This window comes from Bolinopsis microptera, chromosome 1, assembly GCF_026151205.1.
Source record: "Bolinopsis microptera isolate Bmic1 chromosome 1, MBARI_Bmic_1.0, whole genome shotgun sequence".
Taxonomy (NCBI): domain Eukaryota; kingdom Metazoa; phylum Ctenophora; class Tentaculata; order Lobata; family Bolinopsidae; genus Bolinopsis; species Bolinopsis microptera.
The window spans coordinates 2,198,017-2,213,907 of NC_087072.1; the positions used below are offsets into that span (position 1 = coordinate 2,198,017).

Genomic DNA, 15,891 nt, shown 5'->3' on the forward strand with positions numbered 1-15,891 from the left:
AATGTAAGAAGAAGGAATTCAAAATTTGACTTATGGCATCTTCGCTGAAAATATTTGTGTAAGTTACAGTTTTTTTGTTAATTTACTGAGTTTTGTTGATCAAATGATTAAAATTCTAGATGGAATTCATAACAGGACGATGAAAATCATTTGACAAAATTCCAAAACTAGCATTTGCACTAGCACTGACTTGAATACGTTTCAAAAAGCGTATTTGATATTTATTCGTGATGGGTTTTCAAATATTTATTTGAGAAATAGCTGTGTCGTATATGGCTTTAAGGTTACTTTAAGAGTAGGTTTTTGATATTATGCGGGGTTTAATCTTTTATTTTTCATACTGTAAACAGCTATGTTACCTGCACTGCGTTCTTCGTTATGTATATTAAAGTTTAGTTGTTGCCAAGTCACATCTGCACCATTCTACTACTACGCTGGTCCCCAGGCGGCCCGACCGTTTGCCAAATTTAGCTTATCTGTTGATATATTGTGGATCTCTTGGCTGTTGATTTGATTTAAGGTGCGTTGAATGTATAAATTTTTATATCAATGGTATTGATTTCTATTTCTAAGTTTGAATGCAAATATCTGTTGATTTTTATCGAAAAACTTTCTACATAATATAAATAAAACCCAAATATTAGCTAACAAAATAAGAAAGTAATTTGTGGTCACTTTTAACTTTACTTGAAGACCTTTTTCATCAGTTTTTGGCTTTGATAATTTGATTTCAGTTACACACTTCAATCCCAGCTATAAGATATCGCATACATTTCAATAAAAAATAGTTATTTAGTATTTAGGCACTGTACTGAGAGGAGGTTTGAAGAAAGGCTCACCAGGTAGGAAGGTGAAGGGAGTTGCAGGGTGATACATGTGAGATACTGGTTGGTAACTGGAACTGGAATGTGGGGAGTCAGCTGACTCCGTTAGAGATGTTACTGTTAGAGGCTTCACGAAAGGTAGAGGCTGTACAAAAATGGGTCCTTCAACACTGTCGTTTTGTAGAGAATTTGAATCCTGGCTGCTTTCGTACAAAGTGTATGAGTTTTCTCCGATATAGTTCCGCTTCGGAGAAGTTGACTTATTACAACCATTAAAAGAAGATTCAAAAGATCGATATGTATTTTTAGTTTTACTGGCATGAGTCCGTCGATGGCGAACTAAATTTTGTTTTTGGGTTGCACTGTATGAACATTCAGAGCATTTGTAAGGTTTTTCACCAGTGTGAATCAGCTGATGACGAACTAAATTCGGTTTTGCGCTTGCACTGTAGGAACATTCAGAGCATTTGTAAGGTTTTTCACCAGTGTGAATCAGCTGATGGCGAACTAAATTCGGTTTTACGCTTGCGCTGTAGGAACATTCAGAGCATTTAAATGGTTTTTCACCAGTATGAGTCCGTCGATGTGAAACTAAAGCTGATTTTTGGTTTGAACTGTAGGAACATTCAGAGCAACTGTGCAGTTTTTCACCAATATGAGTCCACCGATGATTAATTAAAGCTCTCTTTTGGCTTGCGCTGTAGGAACATTCAGAGCATTTGTAAGGCTTTTCACCGGTATGAATGATGATTCAGCTGATGGCGAACTAAATTTCGTTTTCGGCTTGCGCTGTAGGAACATTCAGAGCATTTGTAAGGCTTTTCACCGGTATGATTCAGCTGATGGCGAACTAAATTTTGTTTTCGGCTTGCGCTGTAGGAACATTCAGAGCATTTATACGCTTTTTCACCAGTATGAGTCTGTTGATGTAAAACTAAAGCTATTGTTTTGCTTGCACTGTACGAACATTCAGAGCAGTTGTAAGACTTCTCATCAGTATGAACCGACTGTTGACAAGGTAATGCTGATTCTTGGATGGGACAATGCATCTGAGAAGTAAGATTCGAATACTTTTCTGATTTAATAACAAGATTATCTTCCTCTTTCTTGATCTCTGTCTTCATCAATTCTGGTAAGTTGCAATCTTCCAGGCCCTCTTTCTTGATCTCTGTCATTATCAATTCTGGTAAGTTGCAATCTTCCAGGCCCTCTTTCTTGATCTCTGTCTTTATCAATTCTGGTAAGTTGCAATCTTCCAGGCCCTCTTTCTTGATCTCAGTCTTTATCAATTCTGGTCGGATGTAATCTTCTTCTATCTTCATATCATCTTTAAACTCTGGTACATTTTGCTGCTTCATTTTACTGGAAAGTCAACATGAACAACCGTACGCGTACGTGTAAATATGTTGGCATTCTATGATGGTCACTAGAAAATGATAGGAATGTAAATTCGAGGTGTATTATCAGTATCTCCGAAACGATATTTCAGATAAGAATTAATTGGAAAAAATGTTAGCTCTGTTCATGGAGCATCAAACTTAAAGCTAGCTAATTGGACTTGGAGAATAGAGTACCCAATGAAAAAACAAGCTTTGATCACAGAAAATAGGGAAATGGCGGAGAGGGTAGTCAAATTCGTTAAAAGTTTAAAATGTTATTTTGATATTTTGCCGATAATTAGTTGCAAATAAAAGATAATACATATATAATAATAAATAATTATAACTCGTGCAAGTCCGAAATGGGCCGTGTGCTGCTTCTAGGAAGTACATATGACAGTGCATATCAGCACACTGTTGGCTTTCTTAGAGACCTGATGAGTACCAAGCGGAAATCATGACTGCCTGGTAAGCAAGTTCACACTCATTCCGAATGGCGGTAGACTATTACAGCTACACTGCAGCTTACACTGTAGTGGGAATCGCGTCACTGATATCCTCCGAGCATAATTACCAGGATAAATCCTGTACCAATCACACATATAATTATATACATGTATTATAATAAACTTCTAAACTTAATCAAACAATTAAACTATAACTTCAGTCTTCAAAATAAAGTTCCACGATAATGTTATATCTGAATATTGCATTACGATACTGTCTGTGATCTAGTTCGTGATGTTCGTGATGTAAATTTTACGGTGATCACTTTTTACAGAATTCTGTAGTAGTACAAGATCATGAATCTGGTCACGATTTAGGAAAGGTCACGTTTTACATCACGGACAGTATTACTATTATAGTACAGACAGATCGTAGTACTGAAAAAATCGATCGACCGACACAAGAAGCTTTCGAAGGATTTTTGACGTTTTTGAGTCCCATTAGGTGCCCTTTATGGCTGACCAACTTTTCCAAACTTTTCCACGTGTCTTAAGCCCACTTTTTGCCACTTTTACCACTTTTTACCGGGTGGGCGACAATTGACCCCCCGACAATTGACCCCCCGACAATTAACCCCCCGACAATTGACCCCCGACAATTTACCCCCCGACAATTTACCCCCGGCTGACCTTGACCCTGACCCAGGACCCAGGACCCAGGACCCTGACCCTGACCCTGACCCTGACCCTGACCCTGACCCTGACCCAGGACCCTGTCCCTGTCCCTGACCCTGACCCTGACCCTGACCCTAACCCAAACCCTAACCCTAACCCTAACCCTGACCCTGACCCTTACCCTGACCCAGGACCCTAACCCTAACCCTGACCCAGGACCCGATCAATTGACCCCAGTGTAATTACATGGGGGGTCAATTGTCGGGGGGTCAATTGTCGTACTAAACCCTAGATTTCGCGACAATTGACCCCAGTGTAATTACATAGGGGTCAATTGTCGGGGGGTCAATTGTCTGGGGGTCAATTGTCGGAAGGTCAATTGTCGGGGGGTCAATTGTCGCGGTACCTTTTTACCACCTTTCTTGTTTGTCGAATATCCTTAGTTTTGAACATCGCAAGAGCTTGCAGATTAATCGAGGGTGTTCATCTTATCAGGAGGAAAAACTGATGTAAAGACAATTTAGACGAGTAACACTAACAGTAACACTAACATCCGTTAAGCTTTTCCTATTCATTTACAATAACAATTGTAATAGATTAAGAAGAACTACCCGAAGGCAGCTGTTATACTCGGCAATAACGATTCAATAAACATCAGCTAATTGGACACTAACTTAACACTTAAACTATACTGCCCTTATCCCGAAATACTACGGGAAATACTATAATTGACATTGTATGAGTATGACGTATGTATCCACCTGGGAGGACTTCGCCGATTCGACGCGCCTCGCAAACTTTACTGGGCCGCGCTAAGCCTATCATTCCGCCGAATCTCTATTCATATGATTATGAACATAAATATAATAGCCTGAGGTCCCCTGGGCCAGGTAACGCAACCTAGCATTCTTGCTTTGCATCGAAAACGAGATCGTTGCTTTGCTTTGCAGAGCAACGATCTGGAAGAGTTGACAACGTCAATTTAATCAAGTATCCACCCGGAAGCAACCCAAAGAAATTTTTACAGCATGTGACATGATAGTTGATGCAATTAATCGAAACTTATATTACAATTCGTATTAAAGTACAATAATATATAATTATAACTATTAGTGATTAGTGCGGCCCAGTAAATATAATGCATCGCGCTAAAAATTAAAAGCTCTGCCTCTACCTACAGATAACAACATGAATAGCACAAAGAACGTACGCGTAAAATGCTTTATAAACAATAAAATATTAAATGTTTAAAGTTAAACAATAAAATATTAAAACCGTAAACTCTTAACATATGTATGTTATTAACTTCCTTGTTTTACTTTAATGTTATTAACTTAAATTTGATCCTTCGAACAGCTGTTGAGCAATGTTATTAACTTCCTTGTTTTACTTTTCCTTGTCTCTTCCAATACAACCAATACAACCAGATATTTATCCAACTATCAATATTTCAATCATGAGTTATTGAGACTAATAAACAGCGAACTACTCCGATATTTGATATGTTATTAAATGTAACAAACAATCATGTTCGGGAGATGGTTAAACAAATATCAGTTCACATTGACATAGGAATTTTTTTATAAATGCTATCTCGTGAAATGTTTACGATAACGAAAGACAATGATAATTGATAACCCTGGTCATTAGTAAGACCCCTAATCATATAACCATTATATGTTATAATTCACATGCGTCATGCCTATCTTAAAAGTTCTTCCTAGCTGTGACAATCTTCTAAAGTTAAATTGGGAAAAACGTGACCGGGTGCAGTCCATCTCGTGCGAACTTTCCTAATCAAATGACCAGGGTGTAAATCCGTAGTAAATACATATTATAAATATATACATTACAGAAAACTGAAAAGCCGACAACAACTCCACTCGTGAGACTTGTCTGAATGCTTTTTCTGGAAAAACATAAATTTGATGTTAAATTGAGCTACTCAATTATTAGGACAAGCAGACTGTGATTGATTGACTAAATTATGTTTAGTCCCCCATATTATTACATTTACAACATGTTATCACTATCAGTTGAATAATATCTGCCGTGACTATGGCTATTCATTTTGATTTAGTCAGGAATTCTTGATAAGGTGTATTTTTATCTTTTGCTTTTAATTTATCCCAATCTAGATCAGTAATTGATATGTATTTTGTGGTCGATACGTTGTGTCTAATTTAAATTAGTGCCACCTAGGTTTATTCAATTTGCGATTGTATAACTTTCTACTTAATTAGGTGTTAGGGGTAGTTCACAAATCACATATTATGTGATCAGTGAAGGGGGGGGGGGGGGGGGGGGGGGGGTTTCTAGGTGGTATTACGCTTGTGTAACTTTACGGTAGCTATGTCAATGTGTAAAACAGAAAACTGATTACGAATTGGCCACAAAGAGATAACGTAAAACTTCTGTTTAATAATTTTAATATTCCTGGAAACCCGTAGCACAATGACAAACCTGGAATATGATTACAGTAACGGAACTCTGCACGCCATTAAAAGTGATGTGATGAGATACACGTGGTCTGTGTATTTCTTAGTGATTCTCTGTTCATCTCTTGTCGGGGACACATTCATTCTGATTATATCCGTCAAGTACAGGGCCATCCGACTTGACAAGGTCCTCGTAGCTATCATCCAACACATTGCTGTATGTGATTTAATGATCTGTGTGGTATCCATACTTCCGAAGGTTACCTCCCTCATTGCTGATAGATGGGTGCTAGGCAACGTCCTGTGTACAGCGTGTTGTCTCGGTAGATATTACTTGTATGGAGTCATCCTGTCTCTTGTTTGCGCTATGCCTTCGGTCCTGCTGCTTCTCCTCAAATATCCCCTCCAGTCGTCGACAGTAACTTTGAAGACCGTACATCAGATTTGTGGAGCGTTTTGGTTGATAGCTTCGATTGGCCTAGTGACGACCCTGATCCTTGATTATAAATGGGAAATTTGCTTTTCATACAAAGGTTATGATTGCGACTTTGTTTTGAGAAGAAATATTTGGCGTCGGATGAGGACGTTAACAACAGCCATATTTATCTCCATTCTAAACTGTATTGTTGTTACAACCACAATTCAAATGATAATCATGGCTAAAGGGATCGTTAGCAAGCGTGGAGAAAGTCTGAAGTGGCAAAGGGTCTGGACAAAAGTTCTTAAAGCAGTAATTTATTGCATCTCCTCCCTTCCATTTGCTGTTTACCAAATCATAGAATTACACATTTCCGAAGAAAAATTCAACCACCACTTATACAGACTAGCCGACTCTTTGCTGTTCCTTCAGATTGTGAGCAATTTGCATGTGCTTACTTTGAAGAGCATTAGAAAGTTTTTCCGGACAAAGATGTACAACAGACATCGCAACAACCTTCGAAATGGGTGAGGCTGTAATGTTAACTGAAGTTTGAGTTATATAATTAATTTGTGTTTGATTCATAAACGACTGGAAGAAGAATTAATAATTCTAATATAGCACTTTTTATGTCATTTCTTCTCAGGAATAAGAAGACTCACGCAAATAAAAGGGACATCATGGCTGATACTATAACGACAACAATTTCAACTTAGGATTAATAGATGTAGATTCTGGTGGGGAAGTAAGGCATATTGTTTTGACGCGTGACAGCAATTAACCAATCAGCATCCACTATTGACCGATGAAATTCAAACCCCAGAACCACTGTTAATATGCCTCCACACAAGAATCCACACCTATTACATATTAGAAATAAATTAATAATTATGTAAACTGAAACTTAGACCATTTTAGTTTGAATTTGTGTTTTTAAATGAACCAATAGTATATACCAATTACTTGGACTGCAGGAGTTCTACTGCTTTTTTGTTAGCTTCACTAATATTTATATACAGATTTGATATTTTAACCTTATATTTCATTTCACAATTTCACAATTTAGTATTTACAGTTTGACTACAAACGGATTGTTGTATCAAATAATGAATAAATTTACATTTAAGCTTGAACTTCGTACTCTTTTAGTTTTACATTTATAAGTATTGGTTTTAAAAGCTCACGACAACGAATAGAACGTTAAATTATTTGACAACTTAATTGATTCAAGCAAGAAAAGTATCACAATCAATTAGACAATCAAGTATATTTACGCGATTCTTGTGCTTCTTTTATGACTTCAATTTTGAAATAAAGAACTTACTCGTATTATCTGGTATTAATTGTTCAACCTACTCTCGAATATATAGATTTTCCGACAGTTGCATGCACAGTCTATTCTAGTAACGTTACAAATTCACTCGCTTTCGTATCAGTTGTGTTCTTATCAATGCACTGAATCGTATGCGGCTTTAAATTAAAGTATGAACACAGTGTACAATGTATCATCATTATCAGCGAATTTAACGATAGTTTCAGTCTGCTTAAACTCCCTATGAGTATGGACTGTACGGTAAACCGGGATTAACGGTAAGGTAAATCGCGGTTTTACTGATTCCTACAGTAAACCCCGATTTACCTTACCGTAAACCCTTGTGTGTATTTAATATTTCTTTTAAATATCCAAAAGATGGTTAAGTCTTACATGTAATAGTTGCTCGAAAACTTGATAAAACCCGAATATTAACTAAGAAAATAAGAAACTAATTTCACTTTACAAAACCTTTTACAAAACCTTTTACATCAGCTTTTGGCTTTGATAATTTGATTTGAGTTAGAAACTTCGTCCAGTTCCTGCAGCTATAAGATATCACATACATTTCAATAGAATTATACTAAAGTTATTTATGCCCCATATTTCATAACCACTATACTGAGAGGTGAGACAGTGGGAGGAGTTGTTGGGGGAGACAAGTGAGATGTTGGTTGGTAACTGGAGAAGGAACCGGGAAGTAAGCTGGAACTGGAGAGTAGGGAGTCAGCTGACTCAGCTAAAGTTGTTAGAGGCTTCACGAAAGGTATAAACTTTTAAAAAATGGGTCCTTCAACACTATTGTTTTGTCGAGAATTTGAAGCCTGGCTTCTTTCATGAAAAGTGTGTGAGTTTTCTCCGATATAGTTCCGCTTTGGAAAAGCCAAAGTTGACTTATGAAAACCATTAAAAGAACATTTAGAAGATCGATAAGTATTTTTACTGTCATTTCGTTTTAGGCTTGCACTGTTGGAACATTTAGAGCATTTTTATGGTTTTTCACCAGTATGAGTCAGCCGATGGCAAACTTAATTTGATAATGATCTGTTGCTTGCACTGTAAGAACATTCAGAGCATTTGTATGGTTTTTCACCAGTATGAGTCCGTCGATGTGAAACTAAAACTGATACGATACGTATTTTTACTGTCATTTCGTTTTAGGCTTGCACTGTTGGAACATTTAGAGCATTTGTATGGTTTTTTCACCAGTATGAGTCCGTCGATGTGAAACTAAAACTGATTTTTGGCTTGAACTGTAGGAACATTCAGAACAACTATATGGTTTTTCACTAGTATGAGTCCGTCGATGTGAAACTAAAGCTGATTTTTGGCTTGAACTGTAGGAACATTCAGGCAACTGTACAGTTTTTCGCCAGTATGAGTCCACCGATGATTAACTACAGCTGTCTTTTGGCTTGCGCTGTAGGAACATTCAGAGCATTTGTAAGGTTTTTCACCAGTGTGAATCAGCTGATGACGAACTAAATTCGGTTTTACGCTTGCACTGTAGGAACATTCAGAGCATTTGTAAGGTTTTTCACCAGTGTGAATCAGCTGATGGCGAACTAAATTCGGTTTTACGCTTGTACTGTATGAACATTCAGAGCATTTATATGGCTTTTCACCAGTATGAGTCCGTCGATGTAAAACTAAAGCTCTCTTTTGGCTTGCACTGTAGGAACATTCAGAGCATTTGTAAGGCTTTTCACCAGTGTGAATCAGCTGATGGCGAACTAAATTTTGTTTTCGGCTTGCGCTGTAGGAACATTCAGAGCATTTATACGCTTTTTCACCAGTATGAGTATGTTGATGTAAAACTAAAGCTATTGTTTTGCTTGCACTGTACGAACATTCAGAGCAGTTGTAAGACTTCTCATCAGTATGAACCGACTGTTGACAAGGTAATGCTGATTCTTGGATGGGACAATGCATCTGAGAAGTAGGATTCGAATACTTTTCTGATTTAAAAACAAGATTATCTTCCTCTTTCTTGATCTCTGTCTTCATCAATTCTGGTAAGTTGCAATGTTCCAGGCCCTCTTTCTTGATCTCTGTCTTTATCAATTCTGGTAAGTTGCAATGTTCCAGGCCCTCTTTCTTGATCTCTGTATTTATCAATTCTGGTAGGATGTAATCTTCTTCCATCTTCATATCATCTTTAAACTCTGGTACATTTTGCTGCTTCATTTTACTGGAAAGTCAACATGAACAACCGTACGCGTACGTGTAAAATGTAAATATGTTGGCATTTGATGATGGTCACTAGAAAATGATATGAATGTAAATTCGAAGTGTATTATCTTTGAAACGATATTTCAGATAAGAATTAATTGGAAAAAATGTTAGCTCTGTTTATGGAGCATCATACTTAAAGCTAATTAGCGAATAGGTAGCTAATTAGAGAATAGAGATACCCAATGAAAAAAACAAGCCTTGATCACAGAAAATAAGGAAATGGCGGAGAGGGTAGTCAAATTCGTTAAAAGTTTAAAATGTTATTTTGATATTTTGCCGATAATTAGTTGCAAATAAAAGATAATACATATATACATGTATTATAATAAACTTCTAAACTTAATCAAACAACTAAACTATAACTGCAGTCTTCAAACTAAAGCTCCACGAATACGATAATGTTATATCTGAATATTGCATTACCATACTGTCCGTGATCTAGTTCGTGATGTTCGTGATGTAAATTTTACGGTGATCACTTTTTACAGAATTCTGTAGTATTACAAGATCATGAATCTGGTCACGCTTTAGGAAAGGTCACGTTTAACATCACGAACTAGATCACGGACAGTATTATAGTACAGACAGATCGTAGTACTGAAAAAATCTATCGACCGACACAAGAAGCTTTCGAAGGATTTTTGATGTTTTTGAGTCCCATTAGGTGCCCTTTATGGCTGACCAACTTTTCCAAACTTTTCCACGTGTCTTAAGCCCACTTTTTGCCACTTTTACCACTTTTTACCACCTTTCTTGTTTGTTGAATATCCTTAGTTTTGAACATCGCAAAAGCTTGCAGATTAATCGAGGGTGTTCATCTTATCAGGAGGAAAAACTGATGTAAAGACAATTTAGACGAGTAACACTAACACTAACATCCGTCAAGCTTTTCCTATTCATTTACAATTACATTTACAATTGTAATAGATTAAGAAGAACTACCCGAAGGCAGCTGTACTCGGCAAAATAACGATTCAATAAACATCAGCTAATTGGACACTAACTATACCGCCCTTATCCCGAAATACTACGGGAAATACTATTGACATTGTATGACTATGACGTATGTATCCACGGCCTGGGAGGACTTCGCCGATTTGACGCGCCTCGCAAACTTTACTGGGCCGCGCTCAGCCTGTCATTCAGCCGAATTTCTATTCATATGATTTGTATATCATATTAGATATTTATACAATAAAATATTAAAACCGTCTTAACGTATATGTTATTAACTTCCTTGTTTTACTTGTCTTTGTCTCTTCCAACCAGATATTTATCCAACTATCAGTATTAAATTTCAATCATGAGTTATACTTATTGAGACTAATATTAATAAACAGCGAACTACTCTGATATTTGATATGTTATTAAATGTAACAAACAATCATGTTCGGGAGATGATTAAAAACCTATCAGTTCACATTGACATAGGAATTTTTTTATAAATGCTATCTCATGAAAGGTTTACGATAACGAAAGACAATGATAACCCTGGTCATTAGTAAGACCCTTAATCATATAACCATTATAATTCATACATCAACATGCCTATTATATATCTTAAAAGTTCTTCCTAGCTGTGACAATCTTCTAAAGATAAATTGGAAAAACGTGATCGGGTCATGGTCCATCTCGTGCGAACTTTCCTAATGACCAGGGTGTAATACATTTATTCAACAACTCCACTCGTGAGACTTGTCTGGATGCTTTTTCTAGAAAAACCTAAATTTGATGTTAAATTGAGCTACTATACTCAATTATTAGGACAAGCAGACTGTGATTGATTGACTAAATTATGTTTAGTCCCCCATATTATTACATTTACAACATGTTTATATCACTATCAGTTGAATAATATCTGCCGTGACTATGGCTATTCATTTTGATTTAGTCAGGAATTCTTGATAAGGTGTATTTTTATCTTTTGCTTTTAATTTATCCCAATCTAGATCAGTAATTGATATGTATTTTGTGGTCGATACGTTGTGTTTAATTTAAATTAGTGCCACCAAGGTTTATTCAATTTGCGATTGTATTACTTTCTACTTAGGTGTTAGGGGTAGTTCTCAATTCACATATTATGTGATCACTGAAGGGGGGGGGGGGGGGGGGTTTCTAGGTGGTATTACGCTTGTGTAACTTTACGGTAGCTATGTCAATGTGTAAAACAGAAAACAGATTACGAATTGGCCACAAAGAGATAACGTAAAACTTCTGTTTAATAATTTTAATATTCCTGGAAACCCGTAGCACAATGACGACCCTGGAATATGATTACAGTAACGGAACTCTGCACTCCATTAAAAGTGATGTGATGAGATACACGTGGTCTGTGTATTTCTTAGTGATTCTCTGTTCATCTCTTGTCGGGGACACATTCATTCTGATTATATCCGTCAAGTACAGGGCCATCCGACTTGACAAGGTCCTCGTAGCTATCATCCAACACATTGCTGTTTGTGATTTAATGATCTGTGTGGTATCCATACTTCCGAAGGTTACCTCCCTCATTGCTGATAGATGGTTGCTAGGCAACGTCCTGTGTACAGCGTGTTGTCTCAGTAGGTATTACTTGTATGGAGTCATCCTGTCTCTTGTTTGCGCTATGCCTTCGGTCCTGCTGCTTCTCCTCAAATATCCCCTCCAGTCGTCGACAGTAACGTTGAAGACTGTACATCAGATTTGTGGAGCGTTTTGGTTGATAGCTTCGATCGGCCTAGTGACGACCCTGATCCTTGATTATGAATGGGAAATTTACTTTTCATACAAAGGTTATGATTGCGACTTTGTTTTGAGTAGAAATATTTGGCGTCGGATGAGGACGTTGACAACAGCCATATTTATCTCCATTCTAAACTGTATTGTTGTTACAACCACAATTCAAATGATAATCATGGCTAAAGAGATCGTTAGCAAGCGTGGAGAAAGTCTGAAGTGGAAAAGGGTCTTGACAAAAATTCTTAAAGCAGTAATTTATTGCATCTCCTCCCTTCCATTTGCTGTTTACCAAATCATAGAATTACACATTTCCGAAGAAAACTCAACCACCACTTATACAGACTAGCCGACTCTTTGCTGTTCCTTCAGATTGTGAGCAATTTGCATGTGCTTACTTTGAAGAGCATTAGAAAGTTTTTCCGGACAAAGATGTACAACAGACATCGCAACAACCTTCGAACTGGGTGAGGCTGTAATGTTAACTGAAGTTTGAGTTATATAAGTAAATTGTGTTTGATTCATAAACGACTGGAAGAAGAATGAATAATTCTAATATAACGCTTTTTATGTCATTTCTTCTCAGGAATAAGAAGACTCACGCAAATAAAAGGGACATGGCTGATACTATAACGACAACAATTTCAACTTAGGATTAATACTAATAGATGGAGATTCTGGTGGGGAAGTAAGGCATATTGTTTTGACGCGTGACAGCAATTAACCAATCAGCATCCACTCTTAGATGGCAAGTACGTACGGTACAGCTACTTTTAAAGGTACGTACCGTACAGGCACTGTAAGGTACAAATTTTTTTCAAATTTTTAGAATCAACTTCAGTGAATTACTTGCAATTTCTGATTAGTATTATCATCATAATTTTTGAGATAGAAGTCGAAAATTAACACAGTGGTTAAAACAATAAAAGATTTAAGAGGAAAATTTGTGTACCGGATCGCTCTTAACCTAGTGTAATATGGTAAGCTAGTTGCAGCATGATTTAGGCTTTTTAGATCTTTTAGAATATTCTAGTATTAGTGTTAAAAAACCGTTAGTATTAGCGTTAGATTAGATTAGGTTAGTGTTGTAGATTATGGAGGTCACGCGGTAGTCAGGTTAGTTAAGTAGGTTGTATTATTGGACAGGCTGGGCCGCGCGGCGTCACGTGGTTCGCCATGTGATGCCACGTGACCCAGTGCTGGTAAGTCTCGTCTGCCCCGTTACGCTCAGTTTTTCGAGTGGCTTGCTGGGTGAAGTTTATAAAATTACCACCGCCGAAAAACGCTGTAACGTGGCCGATGCGTCACTAGTATTATATTGATCAAGTAGTAATTTATTACATTTCGAGACTCATTGTTCGAACCCCCTGTTTCCTTTGTTCCTACCTAACTTAGGACTCGATCAAGTCATTCGATCATTTAAAGTTGTACGGCACTCAGAAGCCTGTAAGAGTTAAAGTTGCAGAGCTTGAGAGCTAGAGATTTGCAGGTATTCGTGTACGAGACTTCGACATCGTACCCGTATATTTCTTTAAGTACCGCGTACGATACTTCAAGATCGTACCCGTGTATTTCTTAAGTACTGTGTACGACACTTCTCTATCGTACCCTTGTACATTTTAATTACCCGTGTACGCCACTTCGCTACCGTACCTTTGTGAGCAGGCAGTGTAGACCACCGGTACGCCTCGGGAGGACTGTTCTGGTGCCAACCTTGTTTTACACTATCTGGAGAACCTAGGAAAAGTGTACTATGTCTGGACTCGCAGGAATGGAGCAGGAGATGAAGGAACTAGTAGAGGAGGAAAAACGGATTGTAGATCAGATGGTTGAGGTGAAAATGGAAATGAAGTCTTGGGACACAAGTGATAAAGATACGGAGATAAAGGAGAGAAAAGTGGAGTTGTTTGATTTGAGCGAGAAGAGAGAGGAGTGTTTGAGCAGAGTGAGAGAGTTGGAGAGAGATATGATCAAGTGGAGACAGGACGCAGAACTTGAGCGAGAGGGATTGATGAGGGAACAAGAAGTAAAGTTGAAGAACACGAACAACTTATTTCAAGAAAGAGTGAGAACAACTGAGAGCGATAGTCTGCAACCCGGAAATACAGAGAGAGATAAGGGAGTATACACGATGAACTGCAAGGCGCCGAGGTACAGGAAAAATGATGACTTCTGTACATTTCTGCAGAGATTCGAGCAGTGGGTCCTGTTATGCGGAGTAAAGGACAATCTCGACTTGAGGCTTGCAAATCAGATAGAAGACGATGCAAAGTTCAAGAAAGTGAAGAACATCCGGCTGTCGAGTGATGAGAGAGGTGACGTGAAGATGCTGATTAGTGCGGTGAAAAGAGAGCTATATCCCGCTACTGATGCAAGAATAATGAGAACAACGTTCCATAAGATGAAGCAGGAAGTGTTGGAGAGCGTGGAGCAGTTCGCAGAGAGAATACAGGATACTGCTGAGAAGATCTACCCGAGAGCTGTGGAGAGAGAGAGTGCAGGTATCACTGTGTTGATACAGGGCGTGAGAGACCCTGCTATTAAAAGACGGCTCCTTCAGATGAACACGGAGACAGAGGATTTTGATAGCGTGATCCGGTTAGCTGTACAGGAGGAGCACATATCCAAGGCAGTAGAGGGAGATATGGACAGTGATCCGATGACTACACTGGAGTTCTCGACACCTACTTACGGTGTTGGCAGGCAAGGTGAGAGAGAAAAGGATGAGAATGACTGTCAGATGTGTGGGAAGAGGGGTCACAAGGCTGACTCGTGTTGGAGCAATATAGTGTGCCAGCTGTGTGAAGGTAAAGGGCATGTTGCCAGTGTTTGTAGGAGTAGAGTGAGTCCGGTTGAGCGGAGTAGCAGAGGTGCGAGTAGAGGTGCGAGTAGAGGGGCGAGTGGAGGTGCGAGTAGAGGAGAGAGTCGCAGGCCATTGATTTGTTATAATTGTCGCGGTGAGGGACACATTCAAAGATTCTGCAACGTCGACAGAGGGCAATCTGGAGGACGAGGAGGGCAGTACAGACCCACAGAGACTGAACAGTATGGTATGCAGAGAGACCATTTAAACGGGCGTGCGACTGGACAAAATCGATTCCCCGTCAGTCGCAATTAAAATCATCAGGGGAGCAGAAGGAGGTAAATGCAGTGAACTGGAAACACATCTTGGTGGCTGGGAGTTGCAGAGGAGTGGCAGCCTACCTTTTTGTTGACAGCGGGTCGGCTGTGAGTATTGTGTCCACGGGTTTTGTGAGAGGACTGAGACTAGAGAGCGGGATCCGACCGTGTGACATGACCTTGAAGTCATTTTCTCAAGACACGATACAAATCAGAGGAGAGTTAGAGATGGAAGTGGTGGTTGCTGGAAATAAGTTTGTGCACACTTTCGTGGTAACTGATCTGTTAGACACAGAGTTCCTGATTGGAGACGATTTCTTGAGATCGAA

The 15,891-nt window shown here is 38.4% G+C and overlaps 2 protein-coding genes across 2 annotated transcripts in view; both read right to left on the reverse strand.

Annotated features, from left to right (window-relative positions):
• Positions 1 to 7,392, reverse strand: part of LOC134817510 (2-oxoglutarate and iron-dependent oxygenase domain-containing protein 2-like) — a 94,511-nt gene extending 87,119 nt beyond the window's left edge. Inside the window, exon 1 of the mRNA XM_063826655.1 lies at positions 7,380 to 7,392. The gene's annotated coding sequence lies outside the window, so the exon portion shown is untranslated. The remainder of the gene's footprint in view (positions 1 to 7,379) is intronic.
• LOC134817291 (double-stranded RNA-specific adenosine deaminase-like) overlaps positions 1 to 15,891 on the reverse strand; it is a 536,580-nt gene that overhangs the window by 52,666 nt on the left and 468,023 nt on the right. The window lies entirely within an intron of this gene.